Below are 13,162 nucleotides of genomic sequence, written 5' to 3'. Positions count from 1 at the left end.
TTGCTTGTGCATGCCCTATCAGGCAAGGGGTACTTAAATCTGAAGGGGCGCATGGTTACACCATTGCACCAACAGCCTAGTTCGGGGCACAAGCCTGGGGTGGGGATGCCAGCTATTTAGTTGCCAAAACTGTGTGTCTGTGTTCTGTGCCCCTTAGGAGCTACATTAAGTGTGCACTTTATCAATAAATGATTAAACTACTGGTCATTTGTCCTCCTTGGGCCAAAGGATACAAATGTACTGAAGAGATCCTGCATACCAACCAAGCATATATACTCTCGCTGAGCCACAGCCATTACTAAGCTTGTAGTCACATTTGTGGACTTATGAGCCCTATATCGTCAGTGACAAGACATCTAGTTCTGAATGGTATTGCTACAGCCTTGCCTTCCTTCTGTCACTCAGATGTAATCCATCAGTTTTGACATGTAAGTGTATCCATGGAGTTTGCTTTTGAATCTATTGATTGAACAAACAGTTGTCTCCAATGTTTTGCAAAACTTTCTCCTAGCAGCACTGATTGTATCTGAAAGAAGTTTATGGCAGTCCGCTTATATATCCTTTGTATCACATGGTGGAAATACTAATGGTTCCCAGAACAGCTTGAATCCAGGTATCATATCTCAATAACCCCATTCATTTTGTTCTAAAATGTCAAGGCTAGTGGACAGGTCCACCGCAAATGTACGTAATATCAATAAACGCCTCCTTCCTTATGATGCTTCCAACAAATGGGAATTGCATATATCAGATACCTGGCATACATTCCTCGGTGTCGTATGCCATCCTGCAATTCATTTAAAATACATTTCTGTTTGAGTGGTACGTAATGGAAATTCACACACTGTTATATATGTATATATAATCCCCTGTATCAAAATGGAAAGCAGGTTTTTGTCTTCAGCTACTTTCCTGCCCTGAAGCAGCCAACATAGAAGGCTGAGTGACAGCCTTATCAGTTTGGCAGCAAATTGGGGCCAGCAAAAACTAAGGGAGTTGTTTCTAAATACTTGAGAGGTTCCCATGGTACATACCCATGGAAGATGTTCTACAAAAGGAAGGGCGATACAATGCAATAAATAGTGGTGGATAATTAAAACCCTCTTAAAAATATGGCAAGGACTATGACTCTTTTGGGATCTACAAAATATTCAGGTGACAGTTGAAAGGGTGATACCACCAACTAGGTTGGCTTTAAAAGAGGATTGGTCAAATTCATTGCAGATAAGGCTATCCTTGGCTACCATGTTCTACCTCCATAGATGGAGGCAATAATGCTTTTGAATACTGGATGTCTGAAAATGCAGGAGAGGAGAGTGTTGTTGCACTTAGTCCTCCTTATGGGTTTCCCATGGGCACCTGGCTGGCCACTGTGAGAACAGGATGTTGGACTAGATGGGCCATTGGCCTGATCCAGCAGGCTTTTTTTACGTATGGGGAAGGAAACTGGGTGAGTTGATGGAGGGGTGTGTGTGAGAGAACTGACCTACTCAAACCCCTAACAACCTACAGTAAGCGTCATGGAGTGGAGGGAGTTAAAAACAAACACCTATGCTGCACAAGTATGTGATTTGTTTTATTTTTTATTTTTGCTACAAATAGTACGGTGCAATACTTTGCATGTATACATGGAATTTTACAAAATGACAAGAAAAGGAACGGAATGGATTCCCCCTCTCTTTTACAGTCCCCCCCCCCCGTGTGTGTTTGTGTGTTACCGAACATTGCTCTCACTTCTAGGAACTTACTTCCCCAACTGCAGCTATTTAGCTGTGTCACAATATTACAATGCCTGCCTTCCTCGGTAAATAGACCATCTTTCACAACTTTGCTGGCCTGTACAGTTAGCAGCTTGACACTGTTTTGTATTTTGAAAGCAAGAGGTTATGAAACAATAACAATAACTCAATCTGTGACGTCTCGGTTCCAGGGAAATCAAGTGGAAGATGACTTCAGACTTTTCCAAGACTATGCACCCACCTCTGTTGACTCAGGCCTGCCACTCCCCCACATAGCTGTCAAGTTCTCCCTTTTTTAATGGGAAATTCCCTTATGCTGAATAGGCTTCCTCGCGAGAAAAGGGAAAACTTGACAGCTATGCTCCCCCAGCCCACCCCAGGTAGAGGTTTTAAATCTTAACAGCTAGGGATGTCAGTGAGCAGGGACCCCATCACCACCCATGGCCTTCTCCCAAACTTCAGAGGACCATCACCTACACCTGGGATCCGTAGCATGATACTCATGAATACTACAGCATCCCCAGATACCTTATTGGCACCTGCCAATGCCCCTTGCCCCTCTTAATGATTTATTTTTCCTTTGGTTAGTGGAGCTATTTTGGAAGTGGGGATGTCCTGCTTTGCTTGGTCTGTTATGTATTTCTTTTGGGGTGTGTAGGTATTTTCCTTGGTTTTTTGTGTGTGAAATTTGAAAACCACAAAATTCCTTCTGTGAAATGCGTATTTTGGGTTGCCCATGACAGTTTTAGAATTCTGGGCTCGAAATGTTGGTTGGCCACTGGCTTCCATTCTAGGGCCTCTGTGGGCTGACCTGGGAGCAGAAATACTCTGATCAGAGCTATGTAGGGGCCCAAATTTTATTCTACCACAGTCTCCTGGAGGAAGCTCTGAGGCATTGGGTGTCAGTGGCTGTGGGACCTGCACAAAGATGCTGGACGTGATGAAGGGCCTTCCTTCTGTCGCTTTTATAGAAATCTAACATACAAAAATCAGACTGTGGAACTTTTCACGGTATGGATCTAAACATAAATTTAATCCACACATTAGGGTGGCCCAGCGGTGGAGCTTCATGCTCCGCCACTGGGGGCGGAGAACAGGCGCACTGCCCCCAGTGACGTGGCACATGTTCTGGGGGGCGGGGCGCGGTGCATGTTTTGGGGGCAGTGCGCACTGATGTGGCGCACGTTTTGGGGTGTGGTGCTCCATGCGCGCTTTGGGGGCGGGGAGCGACGATGGCACCCCTGGGATCGCGTTGCTTGGGGCGCACCGCCCCATCTTCCTACGCCCCTGGGGTGGCTGTGTACCTTGCTTTATAGTGAGATGCCAGTTTAAAGACTAAGAGCATACTGTAATAAGAAACACAGGCATCATTTGAGATTCTGAATTTTGCAATGCAGTTCTCTGACCAAGTATTGTGTACACAAATGCATATGTCTGTGACAATCACACAAACATACACAGATTTTACTGGGGAATATTGCTCTGCAAAAATGTGTGTGTTAGGCAAAACACGGTTAAAAAATGTGTACATTGGGAGAAATATGCACTAAACACTAAAGGGTTTTCAGGAGGACTGTTAAAACCATCACCACCACCATCACGCTGCTGTGGAGAACCAAACATAAGAAAGGACAAAATGAGAAATAATGAGAAACTGAGAGAAACTGAAATTGGCAAATTTGCTGATGCCTAATCAGGATGGGGACGCAGGTGGCGCTGTGGGTTAAACCACAGAGCCTAGGGCTTGCTTGATGATCAGAAGGTCGGCGGTTCATAAAATCATAGAATCATAGAATCATAGAATCATAGAGTTGGAAGAGACCACAAGGGCCATCCAGTCCAACCCCCTGCCAAGCAGGAAACACCATCAAAGCATTCCTGACAGATGGCTGTCAAGCCTCTGCTTAAAGACCTCCAAAGAAGGAGACTCCACCACACTCCTTGGCAGCAAATTCCACTGCCGAACAGCTCTTACTGTCAGGAAGTTCTTCCTAATGTTTAGGTGGAATTTTCTTTCTTGTAGTTTGAATCCGTTGCTCCGTGTCCGCTTCTCTGGAGCAGCAGAAAACAACCTTTCTCCCTCCTTTATATGACATCCTTTTATATATTTGAACATGGCTATCAGATCACCCCTTAACCTTCTCTTCTCCAGGCTAAACATACCCAGCTCCCTAAGCCGTTCCTCATAAGGCATCGTTTCCAGGCCTTTGACCATTTTGGTTGCCCTCTTCTGGACACGTTCCAGCTTATCAGTATCCTTCTTGAACTGTGGTGCCCAGAACTGGACACAATACTCCAGGTGAGGTCTGACCAGAGCAGAATACAGTGGTACTATTACTTCCCTTGATCTAGATGCTATACTCCTATTGATGCAGCCCAGAATTGCATTGGCTTTTTTAGCTGCTGCATCACACTGCTGACTCATGTCAAGTTTGTGGTCAACCAAAACTCCTAGATCCTTTTCACATGTACTGCTCTCAAGCCAGGTGTCTCCCATCCTGTATTTGTGCCTTTCATTTTTTTTGCCCAAGTGTAGTACTTTACATTTCTCCTTGTTAAAATTCATCTTGTTTGCTTTGGCCCAGTTGTCTAATCTGTTAAGGTCATTCTGAAGTGTGATCCTGTCCTCTGGGGTGTTAGCCACCCCTCCCAACTTGGTGTCATCTGCAAACTTGCTCAGGATTCCCTCAAGCCCATCATCCAAGTCATTGATAAAGATGTTGAACAAGACTGGGCCCAAGACAGAACCCTGTGGCACCCCACTAGTCACTACTCTCCAGGATGAGGAGGAGCCATTGATGAGCACCCTTTGGGTTCGGTCAGTAATCCAGCTACAAATCCACTGAATGGTAGCATTGTCTAGCCCACATTTTACCAGCTTCTTTACAAGAATATCATGGGGCACCTTGTCAAAGGCCTTGCTGAAATCAAGATAGGCTACATCCACAGCGTTCCCTTCATCTACCAGGCTTGTAATTCTGTCAAAAAATGAGATCAGATTAGTCTGACATGACTTATTTTTCAGGAACCCATGCTGACTTTTAGTGATCACAGAGTTTCTTTCTAGGTGCTCACAGACTGTTTGCTTAATGATCTGCTCTAGAATCTTTCCTGGTATTGATGTCAGGCTGACTGGGCGGTAATTGTTTGGGTCCTCTCTTTCCCCCTTTTTGAAAATAGGGACAACATTTGCCCTCCTCCAGTCTGCTGGAACTTCGCCTGTTCTCCAGGAATTTTCAAAGATTATTGCCAGTGGTTCTGAAATCACCTCTGCCAGTTCTTTTAATACTCTTGGATGTAGTTCATCTGGCCCTGGAGACTTGAATACATCTAAACTAGCCAAGTATTCTTGTACTACCTCCTTACTTATTCTGGGCTGTGTTTCCCCTGCTGAATCATCTGCTCCATATTCTTCAGGTCGGGCGTTGTTTTCTTTCTTGGAGAAGACTGAGGCAAAGAAGGCATTGAGGAGTTCTGCCCTTTCTCTGTCCCCTGTTTGCATTTCACCATCTTCTCCTCTGAGTGACCCCACTGTTTCCTTGTTTTTCCTTTTGCTACGGACATACCCATAAAAGCCCTTTTTGTTGCTTTTAACCTCTCTGGCGAGCCTGAGTTCATTCTGTGCTTTAGCTTTTCTGACTTTGTCTCTACACGTGCTGGCTATATGTTTGAATTCCTCTCTGGAGATTTCCCCCCTTTTCCATTTTTTGTACATATCCCTTTTAAATCTTAACTCAGTCAAAAGTTCTTTAGATAGCCAGCCTGGCTTCTTTAGGCACCTTCCATGTTTCCGTCTCATTGGTATTGCCTGAAGTTGTGCTTTTAATATCTCCCTTTTAACAAACTCCCAACCATCATGAACTCCCTTCCCTTTTAGTATTACTGTCCATGGGATTTCACCCAGCGTTTCCCTAAGTTTTCTGAAGTCGGCTTTCTTAAAGTCTAGAATTTGGACCTTAGTATGCTTGGTTGCTCCTTTCCGCTGGATAATAAACTCCAGAAGAGCATGGTCACTCCCACCTAATGATCCTGCCACTTCTACCCCACTAACCAAGTCATCACTATTGGTTAGGACCAGATCTAAAATGGCTGATCCTCTTGTTGCTTCTCCCACTTTCTGGACAATGAAGTTGTCTGCAAGGCCAGTGAGGAATCTGTTCGACCTTATGCTCTTGGCTGAGTTTGACATCCAACAAATATCAGGATAGTTGAAATCCCCCATTACTACTATCTCACTTCCTTTGGAATGCTTGGCCATCTGTTCCAGGAAGGCATCATCTGTGTCCTCAGTTTGGCTTGGGGATCTATAGTAAACTCCCACAATGAGATCACTGTTGTTTTTCTCTCCCTTAATTTTGACCCAGATACTCTCAATTTGGCTTTGAAGTTTTAAATCCTGGATCTCTTCACAGGTATACATATCCCTAACATATAAAGCTACTCCTCCTCCTTTCCTGTTTGGTCTATTTCTCTTAAATAGATTGTATCCCTCTATTACTACATTCCAGTCATGAGACTCATCCCACCAGGTTTCAGTGATGCCTATTATGTCATATTTAGTTTGCTGTACCAAGAGCTCAAGTTCATCTTGTTTATTTCCCATGCTCTGTGCATTAGTATACAGACATTGAAGACCGTTGATCATTCCCCCATGTCTCTTATTTAAGGATATTTTCGTCCCACCACTAGGTCTGCATGCTGCTTGCTCCATTTGGTCCTTGACATTTGGATGATCATCTTCAGCATTTGATAGACTCCTACCTTCAGTACCACTGTCTCCCTCCCCCACATAAGTCAGTTTAAAGCCCTCCTGATGAGGTTTTTGAGTTTTGTGGCAAAAACATTCCTCCCAACTTTTGTGAGGTGCAGTCCATCACTTGCCAGAAGTCCATCTTCAAGAAACTGCAGACCGTGATCTAGGAATCCAAACCGTTCCTGTTTGCACCATTTGCGAAGCCAGTTGTTCACTTCCCCTATTTTTCCCTCTCTCCCTGGGCCATGTCGTTCAACTGGGAGGACAGAAGAGATGACAATTTGTGCATCTAATTGCTTCAACTTCCTGCCCAGAGCCTCATAATCATTTTTGATCTTCTGTAAGCTATGGCTTGCAGTGTCATTGGTTCCCACATGCACCAAAAGGAAGGGGTATTTGTCGGTGGGTTTTATGATTCCTTGCAGCCGTTCTGTTACATCTTTGATCTTGGCCCCAGGTAGACAGCACACCTCTCGAGACATCTTGTCAGGCCCACAGATCACTGCTTCTGTACCCCTCAGTAGGGAATCCCCAATCACCACTACACGCCTCTTCATAGGCTTGGTTGGGATTCTTCTATGTGCTGTCCCTTCCAAGGTTACCTGCATATTTCCAGAGGACTGACTTGGTTGCTCGTCTTCATATTCCTCATCAACTGTGATGAGGGAGAGATCCCTGCGATGGGGTGAGCTCCTGTTGCTCGGTCCCAGCTCCTGCCAACCTAGCAGTTTGAAAGCACGTCAAAGTGCAAGTAGATAAAAAGGTAAACAGTGGGAAAGTAAACAGCGTTTCCGTGTGCTGCTCTGGTTCGCCAGAAGCATCTTTGTCATGCTGGCCATATGACCTGGAAGCCGACCTGGAAGCTCCCTCGGCCAATAATGCGAGATGAGCACTGCAACCCCAGAGTTGGTCACGACTGGACCTAATGGTCAGGGGTCCCTTTACCTTTAATCAGGATGTAGCTCTCAGCAAAGCTCACCTGCTTGTTTCTTCCCATCTACCTCTTGTGGCCTGTCTTAGTGTTGGGTGTGCAAACTGGGACATGCATGTTGGGAGCAGTTCTCATACCCTTCTTGCATGGGGAAGCAGGAGGCCCTGTCAAAGGAAGGGTTTTATAGGCTTTTCACAGGGACAGGAGTGAGCAAACCAACAAACACTCTAGAAGCAGGCTAGATCTCCTCTGCAACAAGCCGGCGGGAACACAAACAACAGCTGCGAGCAGGAGAGCCATGAAACGCCAGCAAGTCAATATTCCTGTTTCATTGGCTGTGCATGTGTCAGAGACTTCATTAAGAGGTCCTCTTTCCCTTCCAACCAATCCTGATCTTTAGACACTTTTATCGGTTAATGCAATTGTGTTTGCATTTTTCTTTTTAAATGCCATGCAATCGTTCAGCATGATGACCTGCTGTAAATGTGTTACTGGTTTAAAGAAGCTGTTTTGTTGACAGGGTGGAACACACACACACACACACACACACACACACGTTAAATATAGTGTAGCAAAGTACATAGTTTCTGTGGAGCACACTCTTTGGGGATTAGCCCGGAAGCTTCCAGAAGCTGTGAAGTCTCTTAGCCCCTGTGGGTTGCTAGCTTTTATAATGGTCTTGCTGCTGTGCTGTGCTGGGAAGGCTTTACCTCAGATGGGGATAGTATTGTTGAAAAGGCAACATATGCTAAAATTGAATTGATAAAGTTGGTATTAAAAGTAGCAATAACAGCAGCAACTGAAACTTAATCCAAACAAAATAAAAAAATTCCTTCAGTAGCACCTTAAAGACCAACTAAGTTTTTATTTTGGTATGAGCTTTCGTGTGCATGCACACTTCTTCAGATACAGTGAAATGGAAGTTTCCAGGCACTTATGTAGAGAAGGGGTGGGGAGGGGTGGGGATGGGGATGGGGGATCACTCAGAAGGGTGGTGGAAATGGGTGATTGACTGACTGATAGCTGTTGATGACCGCAAACGACTGCAAATGGTTTTGCATGAAAAAGCAAGGGTTGAGATGGCTGAAGATCGCTTATCATGTATAATGAGATAAGAACCCGATATCTCTGTTCAAACCAGGTCCCTCCATGGTTTTGAGCTTGGTGATAAGTTGCAATTCAGCAACTTCTCTTTCCAGTTTATTTCTGAAATTCTTTTGTAGTAAGACAGCTACTTTGAGATCTTGTATAGAATGTCCTGGGAGATTGAAGTGTTCTCCTACTGGTTTTTCTGTCTTCTGGTTCCTGATGTCAGATTTATGTCCATTTATCCTTTGGCGTAGGGTTTGGCCTGTTTGTCCAATATAGAGAGCTGAAGGGCACTGTTGGCATTTGATGGCATACACAATGTTAGAGGATGAGCAATTAAATAGTCCTGAGATGGTATGTTGGATGTTGTTGGGGCCAGTAATGGTGTTGTCTGGGTGTATGTGGCAGCAAAGTTGGCATCTGGGTTTATTGCAGGCTCTGGTACCAGTGTCCATGTTAAGTCTGGTGGTTGTATTATTGTGGGTGAGGAGTTGTTTAAGATTGGGTGGCTGTCTGTAGGCAATGAAAGGTCTTCCTCCCAGAGCTTGAGAAAGGGAGCGGTCATTGTCCAGGAGAGGCTGTAGATCTCTGATGATGCGTTGTACTGTTTTAGCTTGGGAGCTGTATGTGATGACTAGTGGTGTTCTGTTATTTTCTTTTTTGGGTCTGTCTTGCAGCAGGTTCTCTCTAGGTATCTGTCTGGCTCTGTTGATCTGTTGTTTAACTTCATCAGGTGGATATTTTAGTTCTAAAAAGGTTTGCTGTAGATCTCTTAGGTGAGATTCTCTGTCTGTAGAGTTGGAACAGATGCGGTTGTAACGTAAGGCCTGGCTGTATACGATGGATTGTTTGGTATGTTTGGGATGGTAGCTAGAAGCATGTAGATATGTTTGTCGGTCAGTTGGTTTTCTGTATAAGGTGGTGTCTATACGTCCATCCTGTATTTTTATAGTAGTGTCCAAAAAATGTATTTCTTGCATAGATTGGTTCATTGTTAGGTTGATGGTGGGGTGAAAGTCATTGAATGTCTGGTGGAAGGTTTCCAGGGTCTGTTGTCCATGTGTCCAGATAATAAAAATATCGTCAATGTATCGCAGGTACAGGAGAGGTTTGAGTGGGTAGGAGTTAAGGAAACGTTGTTCTAAATCTGCCATGAAGATGTTGGCATACTGTGGGGCCATGCGGGTGCCCATGGCTGTGCCGCTGATCTGGAGGAACAGGTCATCACCAAATTTGAAGTGGTTGTGGGTAAGGACAAAGTGGCAGAGTTTGGTAGCAAAGTCCGCTGTGGTTTTATCTGAAATGGTGTTCCTTATGGCTTGTAAACCATCATTGTGTGGGATGTTGGTATATAGAGATTCCACATCCATAGTGGCTAGTATAGTATTGTTAGGAAGATTGTTCAAATATTGTATTTTCCTCAGAAAATCTGTGGTGTCACGTACGTAGCTGGGAGCACTGATAGCATATGGTTTCAGAACAGAGTCCATATAGCCGGAAACACCCACTGTAATGGTGCCAATACCTGAGATGATGGGGCGTCCTGGGTTTCCTGGTTTGTGTATTTTGGGTAGAAGATAGAAAGTTCCTGGCCGAGGTTCCGCTGGTGTGTTTGTGAGGATCTGTTCTTGGATGTGTAGGGGTAGCTCCTTAATAATCTTGTTCAGTTCTTTTTTGTATGCTTGTGTGGGGTCTGAGTCCAATTTCATGTAAAAGGCAGTATTGGAAAGTTGTCTGTGGGCCTCTTGGATGTAATCAGTTTTGTTCATGATGACGACAGCTCCACCCTTGTCTGCCTCTTTAATTATAATGTCTGGGTTGTTCCTGAGATTTTCTATGGCTCTCCTTTCAGCATGGTTTAGATTTTGTTGTAAGCGATGGTGTTTTCTGGTCACATCCGTTTGGATTCTGTGGCGGAAGCATTCGATGTACAGATCTAGTGTGGTATTGCGTCCATCAGGAGGGGTCCATGTGGAGTCCCTTTTTGTGTAACTTCTTTTCGGTGGTAGTTGGTGGTCAATGTTCTGTTCATTGATGCGTTTGGAGGGTGATGGTTGTTCCCCAGTAAGTTGAGAGGTGTTGTGTTGTGGGGATGTAGTTTGTTCTACTTTGTCTTGTTCTTGTGTGTGATGAAAATACTCCTTCAGGCGTAAACGGCGGAAAAATGCTTCCAGGTCCCCGCAGAACTGAATCATGTGTTGGGATTTGGCAGGGCAGAATGATAGTCCCCGTGAAAGGACGGATTCCTCAGCTGGGCTGAGTGTTTGCTGTGAAAGATTGACAATGTTGTTGATCTTGTTTTGATTGGTGGCCTGTAGGTTGGAAAGGTTGCAGAGTTTTTTATTTTTCTGGTTCTTCAGTAACTCCAGTTGAGAGTGGTAAATGGTTTGTTTTTCCTTGTGGAACTTCTGCCAGGCCGGGTGATTCCTGATGGAGTTCTCCAGTGCAGAGAGTTCCTCCTTTATTAACTTCTGTTTGGAATACAGAACGCCGATAAGATGTTTCAGCAGTTTCTTAGATAAAGTGTGGCATAGTTTTCTGGCATATTCTGTGGGATAAGTTGATTGAAGAGGGTTCTTAATTCTAAGACCCTTAGGTACAATGTCCAGGTTTTTGCATTTAGATAGAAAGAGGATGTCAGTTTGTACCTGGGCAAGTTTCTTGGTGAGGTTGATGGACTTCCATTTCATGCGGCTCAATGTGGTGCCTTCCATAGTTCTGGTTACAGGTAGGTAGCCGTGTTGGTCTGGATCGAAGTAAAATAAAAAAATTCCTTCAGTAGCACCTTAAAGACCAACTAAGTTTTTATTTTGGTATGAGCTTTCGTGTGCATGCACACTTCTTCAGATACAGTGAAATGGAAGTTTCCAGGCACTTATGTAGAGAAGGGGTGGGGAGGGGTGGGGATGGGGATGGGGGATCACTCAGAAGGGTGGTGGAAATGGGTGATTGACTGACTGATAGCTGTTGATGACCGCAAACGACTGCAAATGGTTTTGCATGAAAAAGCAAGGGTTGAGATGGCTGAAGATCGCTTATCATGTATAATGAGATAAGAACCCGATATCTCTGTTCAAACCAGGTCCCTCCATGGTTTTGAGCTTGGTGATAAGTTGCAATTCAGCAACTTCTCTTTCCAGTTTATTTCTGAAATTCTTTTGTAGTAAGACAGCTACTTTGAGATCTTGTATAGAATGTCCTGGGAGATTGAAGTGTTCTCCTACTGGTTTTTCTGTCTTCTGGTTCCTGATGTCAGATTTATGTCCATTTATCCTTTGGCGTAGGGTTTGGCCTGTTTGTCCAATATAGAGAGCTGAAGGGCACTGTTGGCATTTGATGGCATACACAATGTTAGAGGATGAGCAATTAAATAGTCCTGAGATGGTATGTTGGATGTTGTTGGGGCCAGTAATGGTGTTGTCTGGGTGTATGTGGCAGCAAAGTTGGCATCTGGGTTTATTGCAGGCTCTGGTACCAGTGTCCATGTTAAGTCTGGTGGTTGTATTATTGTGGGTGAGGAGTTGTTTAAGATTGGGTGGCTGTCTGTAGGCAATGAAAGGTCTTCCTCCCAGAGCTTGAGAAAGGGAGCGGTCATTGTCCAGGAGAGGCTGTAGATCTCTGATGATGCGTTGTACTGTTTTAGCTTGGGAGCTGTATGTGATGACTAGTGGTGTTCTGTTATTTTCTTTTTTGGGTCTGTCTTGCAGCAGGTTCTCTCTAGGTATCTGTCTGGCTCTGTTGATCTGTTGTTTAACTTCATCAGGTGGATATTTTAGTTCTAAAAAGGTTTGCTGTAGATCTCTTAGGTGAGATTCTCTGTCTGTAGAGTTGGAACAGATGCGGTTGTAACGTAAGGCCTGGCTGTATACGATGGATTGTTTGGTATGTTTGGGATGGTAGCTAGAAGCATGTAGATATGTTTGTCGGTCAGTTGGTTTTCTGTATAAGGTGGTGTCTATACGTCCATCCTGTATTTTTATAGTAGTGTCCAAAAAATGTATTTCTTGCATAGATTGGTTCATTGTTAGGTTGATGGTGGGGTGAAAGTCATTGAATGTCTGGTGGAAGGTTTCCAGGGTCTGTTGTCCATGTGTCCAGATAATAAAAATATCGTCAATGTATCGCAGGTACAGGAGAGGTTTGAGTGGGTAGGAGTTAAGGAAACGTTGTTCTAAATCTGCCATGAAGATGTTGGCATACTGTGGGGCCATGCGGGTGCCCATGGCTGTGCCGCTGATCTGGAGGAACAGGTCATCACCAAATTTGAAGTGGTTGTGGGTAAGGACAAAGTGGCAGACAAAGTGGTTGTGGGTAAGGACAAAGTGACAACTGACCGACAAACATATCTACATGCTTCTAGCTACCATCCCAAACATACCAAACAATCCATCGTATACAGCCAGGCCTTACGTTACAACCGCATCTGTTCCAACTCTACAGACAGAGAATCTCACCTAAGAGATCTACAGCAAACCTTTTTAGAACTAAAATATCCACCTGATGAAGTTAAACAACAGATCAACAGAGCCAGACAGATACCTAGAGAGAACCTGCTGCAAGACAGACCCAAAAAAGAAAATAACAGAACACCACTAGTCATCACATACAGCTCCCAAGCTAAAACAGTACAACGCATCATCAGAGATCTAC

Source organism: Zootoca vivipara, chromosome 6, assembly GCF_963506605.1.
Source record: "Zootoca vivipara chromosome 6, rZooViv1.1, whole genome shotgun sequence".
Taxonomy (NCBI): domain Eukaryota; kingdom Metazoa; phylum Chordata; class Lepidosauria; order Squamata; family Lacertidae; genus Zootoca; species Zootoca vivipara.
Note: the sequence above shows the minus strand (reverse complement) of the source record.